The 14,174-nt window shown below is 42.4% G+C and overlaps 1 long non-coding RNA gene across 2 annotated transcripts in view; it reads right to left on the bottom strand.

Moving 5' to 3' along the window:
• Positions 1–1,684: 1,684 nt before the first annotated feature.
• LOC309535439 overlaps positions 1,685–14,174 on the bottom strand; it is a 43,053-nt gene continuing 30,563 nt past the window's right edge. Inside the window, exons 3-4 of one of the 2 annotated variants that reach the window (XR_014221256.1) lie at positions 3,792–3,944; positions 1,685–2,431 (exon numbers count right to left, since the gene is read on the bottom strand). This is a non-coding gene — a long non-coding RNA (uncharacterized lncRNA). Of the gene's footprint in view, positions 3,945–14,174 lie in introns of both variants that reach the window. The other variant, XR_014221255.1, reaches the window with a different exon arrangement.

Below are 14,174 nucleotides of genomic sequence, written 5' to 3'. Positions count from 1 at the left end.
TGTACTATTTACACAATCATTTAGGGTTTGCCCAACCTGTAACAAGCTAAGCATTCGCTGTCTATGTTACAGGGGAGCAGAAGTCACAACACACAATACCAAGGCTTGGGTTCACCCCGATGCAAAGCCAAAATAGGCCTCTCACACACCATGTGCAGGACTGAGCATAGATCAACTGCTTGTGAGCATCACAGCTGACTGGGAACCAGAGCTGAAACGCTTGTGTGAAACTCAATGAGCCTACCTTTCCCCAAGCCAGAGTGAGCGATTCCTGGCCTCTTCTCCACTGTAAATTTGTGAGTCATCCTAAGACTGTACATGCTATACCTTTTAAAGCACATCTGAAGCACATTCTTTCCCTCAAAGAATTCTGAGCACTGTAGTTTACCCCTTGCAGAGTTACATTTTCCAGCACCCCTTAGCAAACTACAATGCCCAGAATTCTTTGAGGGAAAGAATGTGCTTTAAAGGTACAGTGTGTCCACAAGCCTTGGTGTGATGTTTGTCACATGGTTTGTCCTTGCAGGATTTGTTTTCCTGCGGGGGGGGGGGGAGCGCCAGATTGGGGCTGACAGAGTAGGGTGGGAACATTAACACTTTCCCCAGCCTTAGAAGAAAGTATTATATTGATGCCAATGGGATCTCTTCTCTAATTGCAAACAGACTCTGTGCTGGAAGGTGTGAGATTATTCTGATTGTGACCATTGACCCCCCTCCCCCCCCCACGGTCTGGCTCACCCCACCCATGTGTGCCAGCAATTTGTTTAAAAAAGATTTATGTCTACTTTGGTCCTCTAGAACAGGCAAGCTTCAGTGAAATGTTGAGCTTTGTTTTAAACTGAGGGCTGTTTGATTATTATTTTTTGTCAGTTAAACATAATTTCTTCCACGACTTGCAATATTATTAAATGTGTTCTTATTGCTTAGGATTCCAGCTACCAAAACTGTCAAAGTCAGTTCCACAATACATAACAGGCAGCCTTCCAAACTGCATCCTGAATTTGAACTGCAGGCTTACATAATAATTGCAACGGACAGATAAATGTGATCAGGCCAATGTACATGGAGAAATATAACCTGTAACCATGAGACTTGTGTTTCTCATTGGAAATGTCTGACACATGCATTATACAGACAATTTTTTTGATGCAGACAGTATCTGTCAATGTACACTTATTTATTTTTAATAAATAATTTTAATTGCCCCAATAAGTACTTTTAGTATGCACACGTTAAAAAGTCATGTGAAGTATACATTTAGTATAAAGTTTCATATAAAATAACCTAATCATTACACAGCCAGAGTCCATCTTGGCTGAGAGTCCTGGAAGACCTGCTCCCTGCTTTGCAGACCTTTTTCTACCTGGCTTGGGAGGGTGGGGCCCTGACTGACTCCAGCTACAAAATCTGAGGCTACTGAACAGAATCTTGGGCTGGAATCCTTGTTTAGGGAGTTTTGCTGCAAGGGACTATTGTTGATGTAATTTTTTGTATATTTTGTATCTTATGATTTATGTGGGAAACATTCAGTTTGGTTGTGCACTTTTTGATGTTTTGTTTATTTTTTATAACTACATTCTTTATGTTTGTGGTTATGCAATTTTTTCATGTTGTAAGCTGATAGCATGGTTTTAACTTTGGTAAGGCAGCATAGAAATAAAACAACCGATTAATCATCACTTGTGCAGAGCAGTTTTCATACATGTTTAATTGCAGCCAGATAGGGGTGAATTTCAACAGAAAACTGGTTCTGTAGAGTGCTGAACCAGAAGAGAAGCATGTTCTAGACTTGGGGCCCATAGCCACTTCCTCTCCAAAACGAAAGCCAGGTTAAGCACACTCATTTAAGCATGTGACACAGGTCACTTATTGTTCAGTCCTTTATGACGTTCAATGAAAGTTACTCCATGTGTGCTTAGAATGGTAGCCTTAGTGCTAACAATGTTTTAGCCCTCAATAAACAAAAGGAAGGCTGTTGTATTTGTTTTTCACACATTTGCGCACAACTTCCAAAACTCTTCTGGTTAAAAATCACTCTAAAATAAAATTAAAAAGTGAGTCCTGTGTCTTTGAAGGGAAATCAGGGTTGACGTTTTGCTGGCTGTGGTTTACATACTTCTCATCCCACTGCATTCCACATACAGTGGTACCTCAGGTTACATACGCTTCAGGTTACAGACTCCGCTAACCCAGAAATAGTGCTTCAGGTTAAGAACTTTGCTTCAGAATGAGAACAGAAATCATGCTCCGGAGGCACGGCGACGGCAGGAGGCCCCATTATGTAAAGTGGTGCTTCAGGTTAAGAACAGTTTCAGGTTAAGTACGGACCTCTGGAACAAATTAAGTACTTAACCTAAGGTACCACTGTATAGAAGCTGACTGGACTGGCAAATGAATCCTGCTTCAGTGATGACACCAATATAGTGCCCATCTATACACTGAAACAAAGAGAAGGACATGAAAAGTATTAGGATGATGCACAGTAGATGTGTGCACAATAGAGAGAGCCAGTGTGGTGTAGTGGTTAAGAGCGGTAGATTCGTAATCTGGGGAACTGGGTTCGCATCTCCGCTCCTCCACATGCAGCTGCTGGGTGACCTTGGGCCAGTCACACTTCTCTCAAGTCTCTCAGCCCCACTCACCTCACAGAGTGTTTGTTGTGGGGGAGGAAGGGAAAGGAGAATGTTAGCCACTTTGAGACTCCTTCGGGTAGTGATAAAGCGGGATATCAAATCCAAACTCTTCTTCTTCATCATCTTCTCTAAAGAATTCACATCAGGCATAGCAAAATGTAGTGCTTTACATGAAATCAGCAATAAGACATGGGTCACCTATATGCCAGCAACCTAGGATACCGTTGTAAGTCCTGTTGTTAAGCCCTTGGTGGAATTTATGCCGGCAGTAGGTAGGATTCCAAAGAGGATATTCATCCTAACCAAGTATTCAAACACTTCCTTAGAATTCCTCCAACTGTCTTTGTGAATATGGATCTTTAGAAAGAGCAACATATGCTTCTCTTAGCCCTTGCCACTTCCAGACCTCACACCAAGAATTTTGTTTAGGACCACATTATACAAATGTAAACAGCACTGTGGATTAAAGTTTTTTGGAGTAAGGATCATTTGCGATGGCTTGGATAACAGAGGAACAAACCATGCCAAAGCAGAGAGCAAGCAATTAAGTAGATAACTTTTTTCTCCTTATCAGAATAGAAAAATGTGTGGTTAACTGTTAACAGCACAATGAAGAGCACGACTGGTGCAATGTACAAGGAAACCAAATTATATGGATGTCGCTTGCTTTGTTTCTAGTGCAAGGCTAGCTCATTTTGAATTATTTCCGGATTAAACAGTTAGCCTGTCTCCTACTATATAAAATGCAGCTTTAGTTTCTTCACGGTCTTTTTGGCCCTTGAACATCTACAGTTGACCATGAAATCCCTGTTGGTGGACTGCGTCTTCACTTTAGAACATGCTCTTTAACATCTCTCGTTGCCGTAAGTATTCATTGTGTTGTCATGAAAAGCTTTTATTGCAAAACTCATAAAACTAGTTAAAGACATGTCCTGTGGTAGATGACAAATGGCCATAAAGTTATTCAAATGTTGCTGCAGGACTGTAAAACTTCCTTGATCATGGAAAAAGACACTGCAGTTGTTGGAAACCCTTGAATTAAAAATAAATAAATAGCTGAGGGAACAGATGAGAAACTATGCATCTTGCTCAATGTTTCACAGAATATAAAATAAGAGTAATCTGCGTGAATATCAAGAGAATTAAATATGCTCTGACCCTTGATGGTTTTACCTTCCGTTTTCCCTCCTTCAGTGTTGGCTTTGGATTTGAAGGTCAATCTTGCAAAGTTCGTCCTGGTAGGCTCTCTCCAACATTAGTGCCCCCTCAGGCAGTTTATCAGCTGGTGATGGCAGCAAGCAACAAGTAGCCCTGTAATCAGTGCAAGGCAGCTGTGAGCAACCCACCATTTTCATTACTATTGCTCTTGTTATTTATTCGATATATTACCCGCCCTTCACCTTCAGCTCCCAGGACAGGTTACAACAATTGAAAGGTCAATTTTAAAAAAAATCAAATTACCCACAGTGCTTCTCACATAGCTCCAGTGGGGCTACCATTTTAATGTTCAACATTGGCCTGGAATGGCATTATATCAGAAGCATTATGGGTAATTTAAATGGCAGGTGACCCAGGGGCACATATCCCAGCAGCTGCTCAAGCATACTGGCACCCACCCCTCCCCTTCTTTCACATATGCCACATTTTGCTTCCTGGAAAGAGTAATAAATAATATAAGTAGAAACAGAGTTGAAGTACCGGTAGTTCAGCAAAATGACTCTTCACTTCATTGTGTGTCTCCAGGAGATAAAGATTTTTCCCATTTTCAATGGTGATGAAAGAGGATTCCATTTAAAATTAATTTATACATGGAATCTGCCAGTTCTGACCCAATCAAGCTTTACCTGCGCTATTCCAGCAAGTTGCTCATACATTATTGGTTGTTTTGTTTTTAAGTCCAACTATATATATATATATATATATATATATATATATATATGCAGGTTTTGGTGTCTTCGGGTGTCTTCCCGTGTAAGAGTCGGGGTGTCTGTGCGACGTTTCGACGAGGTCTCACTCGTCATCTTCAGGCTGGTGCTTTCGGCTTCTTGTTACTGGAACAGAGCAGAATCTGGTGTTTGAGTTCCTATAAATACTGTTGAGGGGTGTGGTGTATAGCCTCCAACGTTCTGGGCAGAGAGGAAGTTCCTAGATTAGTGTGCCTTTTCTTCTTTTGTTCCTTAATTACTTGGGGGATATCTTGAGTGATTTCATGAGTGATATTCTGAATATCACTGGGTGGGTCATTAAGTGTAGATTAGTTGCTAAAGCTTTTGTGTCTTGACCTCTTGAGCTTGTGAAGAGTTTTTCTGAGAAGATGGCTGTGCTGCATTTAGTTGTGCTCTGGCTTGGCTTCGTGTATAGGGGCGAGCTGTGGTTTTGTGCCTTGTGCCAGCCAGATCTGTGTAGGGATTGCAGGGGGGTGCAGCATCCGGAGGTGCCACTATAGTTTGGCTACTGGATGGAGTCTGTAATATGTCTGTGGAGAGGGTCTGGGTTTGGGTCTGGTGTGGTTGATTGGTGACGGCGTTCTGTGTGCCTCTGGTTCTGGTGTCGGTTTTTGTGGGGAGGGCTAATTTCCAGATGTCTGGCAGGCGGGACGTGTCGTCACGCTTGTTCATGTTGTGAGGGTGTTTCTCTATCTCGATGGCTTCCATGATTATTCTCTTGTGGTGATGTTCCATGTTAAAGAGCAATTTGGAATCTGCAAAATTAATTTCGTGTCCTGTTTCTTTCATGTGTTGGAAAAGAGAGGAAGTTTTTTCTTCTTTTTTGACGGCATTCTTGTGTTCTGCGATACGTGCATTTATTCGTCTGTTTGTTTGTCCAATGTACGTGGCTGGGCAGACTTTGCAGGGTATTTCATAGACCCCTTGGTTTTCCAGCTGGATTTTGTCTTTTGGGTTTCTGAGGATATTGGCTATTTTTTGGTTGGTGCAGAAGGCTGTTTTGATATTGTGTTTATGGAGGATTTTGCTGATTTTGTCTGTAGTGCCCTTGATATAAGGAAGGAGGGCCATGCCATTGTTTTCTTCTGTGTCTTGGTTTTTGGGGGGTGTTTCTTTTTGGATTAGCTTCGTAACCCTGTTTTTCTGGTATCCATTGGCGATTAACACATTTGAGAGATTCTGTAACTCAGTTGTCAAGTGGTCTTTGTCAGCCAGGCGTTTGGTTCTGGAGATGAGAGTCTTGGCTACGGAGTTTATTTGTGCAGGGTGGTGGTGTGATTGTGCATGTAAGTAGCGGTTGGTGTGTGTTTTTTTCCGGTAGATAGTGTGTCCTAGGGAGCCATCAGGTTTTTTGTAGATTAGGACGTCAAGAAAGGGCAGTTGGTTGTTGTCTTCTATTTCCATAGTGAATTGTATTTTGGGGTGTAGGCTGTTGAGATGTGTGAGGAAGCTATCTAGTTTTTCTTTCCCGTGTGGCCAAATTACAAAGGTGTCGTCAACATATCTGAGCCAAAGTTTGGGTTTGTGTTCTGACTTGTCTAAAGCATTGGTTTCAAAGTGTTCCATGTACAAATTTGCGATGACCGGTGAGAGGGGTGATCCCATAGGTGCTCCTTCTATCTGTTTGTATCTTTGTCCATTGTGGATGAAGTACGTGTTGGTTAGGCAGTGGTTGGTCAGGTCCAGGATGTATTTGGGGGGGTTGTATTTGTTTTGAATGGCTGTCAAGGCTTCATTAATGGGCACTTGAGTGAAGAGAGATACAACATCGAAGCTCACAAGTAGGTCATCGGGATGTAGGTATTGCTTCTTTATTGTTTCAATGAACTGGAAGGAGTTAGTAACTCCTTCTTGACGTCCTAATCTACAAAAAACCTGATGGCTCCCTAGGACACACTATCTACCGGAAAAAAACACACACCAACCGCTACTTACATGCACAATCACACCACCACCCTGCACAAATAAACTCCGTAGCCAAGACTCTCATCTCCAGAACCAAACGCCTGGCTGACAAAGACCACTTGACAACTGAGTTACAGAATCTCTCAAATGTGTTAATCGCCAATGGATACCAGAAAAACAGGGTTACGAAGCTAATCCAAAAAGAAACACCCCCCAAAAACCAAGACACAGAAGAAAACAATGGCATGGCCCTCCTTCCTTATATCAAGGGCACTACAGACAAAATCAGCAAAATCCTCCATAAACACAATATCAAAACAGCCTTCTGCACCAACCAAAAAATAGCCAATATCCTCAGAAACCCAAAAGACAAAATCCAGCTGGAAAACCAAGGGGTCTATGAAATACCCTGCAAAGTCTGCCCAGCCACGTACATTGGACAAACAAACAGACGAATAAATGCACGTATCGCAGAACACAAGAATGCCGTCAAAAAAGAAGAAAAAACTTCCTCTCTTTTCCAACACATGAAAGAAACAGGACACGAAATTAATTTTGCAGATTCCAAATTGCTCTTTAACATGGAACATCACCACAAGAGAATAATCATGGAAGCCATCGAGATAGAGAAACACCCTCACAACATGAACAAGCGTGACGACACGTCCCGCCTGCCAGACATCTGGAAATTAGCCCTCCCCACAAAAACCGACACCAGAACCAGAGGCACACAGAACGCCGTCACCAATCAACCACACCAGACCCAAACCCAGACCCTCTCCACAGACATATTACAGACTCCATCCAGTAGCCAAACTATAGTGGCACCTCCGGATGCTGCACCCCCCTGCAATCCCTACACAGATCTGGCTGGCACAAGGCACAAAACCACAGCTCGCCCCTATACACGAAGCCAAGCCAGAGCACAACTAAATGCAGCACAGCCATCTTCTCAGAAAAACTCTTCACAAGCTCAAGAGGTCAAGACACAAAAGCTTTAGCAACTAATCTACACTTAATGACCCACCCAGTGATATTCAGAATATCACTCATGAAATCACTCAAGATATCCCCCAAGTAATTAAGGAACAAAAGAAGAAAAGGCACACTAATCTAGGAACTTCCTCTCTGCCCAGAACGTTGGAGGCTATACACCACACCCCTCAACAGTATTTATAGGAACTCAAACACCAGATTCTGCTCTGTTCCAGTAACAAGAAGCCGAAAGCACCAGCCTGAAGATGACGAGTGAGACCTCGTCGAAACGTCGCACAGACACCCCGACTCTTACACGGGAAGACACCCGAAGACACCAAAACCTGCATTCCTGTACCCGTGAAAATCTACGAAAGCAAATATCTCACCTCTACGGGGAGGAAACCTTCCAGCTGACAAGAACCTACGAGAAACTAGAAATCCGAAGAGCCACCATCTTATGTGATCTCCTGTTCCTACGCAACTGCCGAGACAACAACTTAACTCCCACATGCTTCCAACTTAAATTCCACTCTAAAACCCCAGCTACCGAAAGGATCCTGAAACGAACTGAACTATCCCTAATCAGAAACGAAATACATAAGAAAAGATACCTACTAAACCAAACCAACAAAGAGCTGCTCACTCTTCACCTCAAACTATGTAACAAAATCCACCCTGCACTCTGGGACAAATGCAAACAACTAGCCGTCTGGAGAGCTGAAACTGAGACCTCACATAAGACAGACAGACACACCAACAAACTCTACAAACTAGAGAAACGCCAGAAACCCAGCCACCCTCCACAACAACCCATGAAACAAACAGTACATAACATATCAGACAGGATCCTCACCCCAACTGAAACCAAAGTACTCTCCAAAGGTTTCAACTTTGCAGTCGCCCCGAGACGCATCCCCACGGAAAACATCATATGCGGAGTCGAAGCTAGCCTGACCAAAATCGACCCAGATGAAGCCAATAAAATCAGACTTGAAGTCACCAACATCCTCTGCTCCAGCAAACCACCCAGAAGCAATTTACACAAAGAAGAACAGAAAGCACTCACCAACCTGAGGAAAGACAACAACATAATCATTCTCCCAGCAGACAAAGGCAACGCCACTGTTGTGATGAACACATCGGACTACCAAGCAAAACTATCAAATCTACTCCAAGACCCTACCTACCAACCTATAAAAACAGATCCCACCACCTATCTGGAAAAAAAACACCAAATCCAATATAAAAGCCTCTCCTATCAGTGAAGAAATCCAGCTAAGAATCATCCCCAGAGAAAAATCTTCCAGATGCCCCAAACTCTACGGTCTCCCCAAGATACACAAAGAAGGAACACCACTCAGACCAATAGTCAGCTCCATAGGCTCACCTCTACAAAATCTCGCAAAATTTCTCGCTAAGCAACTTCAGCCCTATGCAGAATCCATCGCTTCACACGTTACTAACTCCTTCCAGTTCATTGAAACAATAAAGAAGCAATACCTACATCCCGATGACCTACTTGTGAGCTTCGATGTTGTATCTCTCTTCACTCAAGTGCCCATTAATGAAGCCTTGACAGCCATTCAAAACAAATACAACCCCCCCAAATACATCCTGGACCTGACCAACCACTGCCTAACCAACACGTACTTCATCCACAATGGACAAAGATACAAACAGATAGAAGGAGCACCTATGGGATCACCCCTCTCACCGGTCATCGCAAATTTGTACATGGAACACTTTGAAACCAATGCTTTAGACAAGTCAGAACACAAACCCAAACTTTGGCTCAGATATGTTGACGACACCTTTGTAATTTGGCCACACGGGAAAGAAAAACTAGATAGCTTCCTCACACATCTCAACAGCCTACACCCCAAAATACAATTCACTATGGAAATAGAAGACAACAACCAACTGCCCTTTCTTGACGTCCTAATCTACAAAAAACCTGATGGCTCCCTAGGACACACTATCTACCGGAAAAAAACACACACCAACCGCTACTTACATGCACAATCACACCACCACCCTGCACAAATAAACTCCGTAGCCAAGACTCTCATCTCCAGAACCAAACGCCTGGCTGACAAAGACCACTTGACAACTGAGTTACAGAATCTCTCAAATGTGTTAATCGCCAATGGATACCAGAAAAACAGGGTTACGAAGCTAATCCAAAAAGAAACACCCCCCAAAAACCAAGACACAGAAGAAAACAATGGCATGGCCCTCCTTCCTTATATCAAGGGCACTACAGACAAAATCAGCAAAATCCTCCATAAACACAATATCAAAACAGCCTTCTGCACCAACCAAAAAATAGCCAATATCCTCAGAAACCCAAAAGACAAAATCCAGCTGGAAAACCAAGGGGTCTATGAAATACCCTGCAAAGTCTGCCCAGCCACGTACATTGGACAAACAAACAGACGAATAAATGCACGTATCGCAGAACACAAGAATGCCGTCAAAAAAGAAGAAAAAACTTCCTCTCTTTTCCAACACATGAAAGAAACAGGACACGAAATTAATTTTGCAGATTCCAAATTGCTCTTTAACATGGAACATCACCACAAGAGAATAATCATGGAAGCCATCGAGATAGAGAAACACCCTCACAACATGAACAAGCGTGACGACACGTCCCGCCTGCCAGACATCTGGAAATTAGCCCTCCCCACAAAAACCGACACCAGAACCAGAGGCACACAGAACGCCGTCACCAATCAACCACACCAGACCCAAACCCAGACCCTCTCCACAGACATATTACAGACTCCATCCAGTAGCCAAACTATAGTGGCACCTCCGGATGCTGCACCCCCCTGCAATCCCTACACAGATCTGGCTGGCACAAGGCACAAAACCACAGCTCGCCCCTATACACGAAGCCAAGCCAGAGCACAACTAAATGCAGCACAGCCATCTTCTCAGAAAAACTCTTCACAAGCTCAAGAGGTCAAGACACAAAAGCTTTAGCAACTAATCTACACTTAATGACCCACCCAGTGATATTCAGAATATCACTCATGAAATCACTCAAGATATCCCCCAAGTAATTAAGGAACAAAAGAAGAAAAGGCACACTAATCTAGGAACTTCCTCTCTGCCCAGAACGTTGGAGGCTATACACCACACCCCTCAACAGTATTTATAGGAACTCAAACACCAGATTCTACTCTGTTCCAGTAACAAGAAGCCGAAAGCACCAGCCTGAAGATGACGAGTGAGACCTCGTCGAAACGTCGCACAGACACCCCGACTCTTACACGGGAAGACACCCGAAGACACCAAAACCTGCATTCCTGTACCCGTGAAAATCTACGAAAGCAAATATATATATATATATATATATATGGACGCAGGTGGCGCTGTGGGTTAAAGCCTCAGCGCCTAGGGCTTGCCGATCGAAAGGTCGGCGGTTCGAATCCCTGCGGCGGGGTGCGCTCCCGTCGTTCGGTCCCAGCGCCTGCCAACCTAGCAGTTCGAAAGCACCCCCGGGTGCAAGTAGATAAATAGGGACCGCTTACAAGCGGGAAGGTAAACGGCGTTTCCGTGTGCAGCTCTGGTTCGCCAGAGCAGCGATGTCACGCTGGCCACGTGACCCGGAAGTGTCTTCGGACAGCGCTGGCCCCCGGCCTCTTGAGTGAGATGGGCGCACAACCCTAGAGTCTGGCAAGACTGGCCCGTTACGGGCAGGGGTACCTTTACCTTTACCTATATATATATATATATATATATATATATATATATATATACACACACACACACACACACACCGGTATATATATCTCACAACAAAAGAGACAAGGCCCATGTGGTACTATATTTCTACAACCTTTTTTATAAGCATTTTACACATTTATATGCACTTTTGTTTATCTCTTTTTGTGCTGGAGTGTATATGCATATAATACTATATGTGCATATAATATTTTAAATGGAGACCTTAAAAAACTCACTTCTCATTGAGATCAAGAATAAGGAAAAACAAACATGCAAATGAGTTCAATGTCAAAATTATCAGAAAATTTCATCCCTAATTGTAGATATTATGGAGCAATGCAGTAGATAGCTTGTTGCATACTCAAGAAGATCACTGAATGTCACCTAATGAAATGTCCCTTCTAGTCAAATCAGCAGCACCAATTGAGGCATGAATACTTTCCAGCTATGGTCTGCAGCAGGAATTTTAGTAATCATACTGATCACCCATTGTTCATCATGCATTGACAAGGGTGCAGAGCAAGTTCAAAGAGCAAGTTGTATTCATATAAGCAGGCCACTCTATTTCACCAATTTTTGAGTTATTGACATACGAGATTGCGAGGAAGACCACCTGAAGGCCAGGCACCAAATCTGCCTATATGTGATGGTTTGTGCAGTGCTTGGTTTTCCTCAAACACTATAGAAGATATTGCTGCTGGAAATCAGTACAAATTTACTAAGAAGCCCATAAAAAGTTTTTATTGCCAGATAAAACCATTTCTGTGTGCATAGTGAATAGATGCTTTTAATTCTCAAATGGCACAGTGAGAGACTCCAAAGATTATGCCCTTACTTAGGTCCTGCGACAAATCAGCATTTTCCAAGAATCCATTAAGAACGATGGGATTACTAGAACTGTAACACTGACCCAAGACTGTCCATAATTTACCGTATGACTTATTTATTCCATTACCATTTTCCCAAGTAGCTCAAGTTAGCATATATGTGTTTAAAATGGGGTTTTAGAATTTTTAGGGGTTTTTTAATGTTTTATTTAGTTTTGTGGTAGTTTTATGTAGTTTTATGTAGTTTTTCAATTTCATTGTTCCGCAAGGGACAATGACAATAAAGATATCTTATCGTATCGTATCACAAACACACACACACCAGCTTTACAACCACAACAACCCCATGGTTGTGCATTTCAGTCGTTGGGAGCTATTAACCAAACAATTTCTCTTCTGCCTTTCTACATCTGAAAGCTTCATATGGCAATCAGAAAGAATCTTTCTCTGAGAACAAGATTTACACACACACAAACGTGTTTACGGGCCTGAAACATCAAATGCATTTAAATGTTAATGGAATGATGTCCACTTTGATGCATTAAGTTATCCTTTTTATTTATTTAGATTACTTACCCACCCTTTAACATAAGATCCTAGTAATGATTACCAAAAATAAAAATATAAAAAACCAGTTATAAAATAAAGAAAACTGTTACAGCCATAAAAAAGGAAAATGTAAAAGCACTTAGAAACAGTTTCATCTGTAAAACAATTCTACATATGAAAACAATACGAACACTTTAAAACAATTCTGCATATAAAAACAGTTAAGGTTTTTAAAAATCCAAAACAGATGCAGACTGAGACCTTACAACTTTGTCTTCCTCACCTACATTTCCCATGATTCCTCAGAACATTTCCATGTCTACTCCGCTGAGAACAACACATGTCTACGTGGAAGGTATGCGAGTTTCCCTTGGTTCTCTTGTTTCCTTTCCTCAACTTCTTGTCTGCTTCCATTGAGGTCCTTGCCTCTCACCCCTGGGCATTCTTAATTCTCTTCAGCTCATTCCACTTCATTCAGTTACCCTGCCTGCTAGTCCTGCCATCATTGGTCTCCCAGTTCCTGGTTTCTCTTCTTACCCAGCTTCCAAAACTTCATGAAACTCTTTTCTGCCTCTGGGGTCAAAGAATATGCACTATTTACACTGGTTACTGGGCCTTTGGCCACGCTAGAGAGGTCTATGGACATTCTGTGACATCACAGCAGCTCAGTCTATGGCAAGGAGGTATTGCACACAAGTATTTGGTGGGTTTTCACCTTATTAAAATATGTTGCATGATAAAAGCCCATTGTTCCTTACAACTTAAAAATAAAATAAAAATACCTTTCAGCCAAAGTCCTTTAATTTCCCTCTAGGGGGAAAAAGGGGGAGGGGGGACATTAAAAATGTCTCAAACTAGTGTAAATAGCTGAAATGTTTTATGCCTCACATGAGTTTTACTTTAAAGCCAAAAGAGAGAGAGGACATTTATCTGCAGGCACAGCAACATAATCAGTTACCAAGGGGACATAACAAGGACTATTCAGCTGCCTCCATTTCTAGAGATAGTCAAGGTTAGACTAGACTAGACAAAGGACTCTTGGGATACTCCAAGAGATGAATTTATGCTTCCCTGCAGCAGACCTTGCAAGAGGACAAAACTGAATCACACATGGTTTGTGCCTTGCAGATCCTAAATGCTGATGAATTGAAATCAATGAGAGTTTGCCAGAACATAGAAAAAGAGCAATACTTTGCCAGTCACTGTCCTTCATGACACTGTAGTATATTAGTGAACATAACTGATTTCAATGGGGAAATTAGGATACATTGACATTCCAACCAGGTTTACTATAATTAACTGCCATTAATTTCAATAGGACTTGTTTTGCATGCTTAGGACTGTGGCCTGAAGCAGACAGTGGTTACCTTTCATTGGGAGTGGGAAACCTTTAGCCCTCCAGATGTAGGTGGCTGGGTTACCATTTTCATCATCCCTCATCATTGGCCGTGCTAGCTCGGGGCTGATGGGAATTGCTTTACATGCAACTGAGATGCAGGAGGACACAGTTCAGGCTGCTAGAGTCAAGGTCTCTCTCTCTCTCTCTCTCTCTCTCTCTCTCTCTCTCTCTCTCTCAGCTCTTAACCAAAGTATCAGGAACCTCA

This window comes from Podarcis vaucheri (assembly GCF_965113315.1).
Source record: "Podarcis vaucheri genome assembly, chromosome: 6".
NCBI classification, from domain to species: Eukaryota; Metazoa; Chordata; class Lepidosauria; order Squamata; family Lacertidae; genus Podarcis; species Podarcis vaucheri.
The sequence above is the reverse complement of the archived record's forward strand: the minus strand, read 5'-3'. Positions and strand labels throughout refer to the sequence as shown.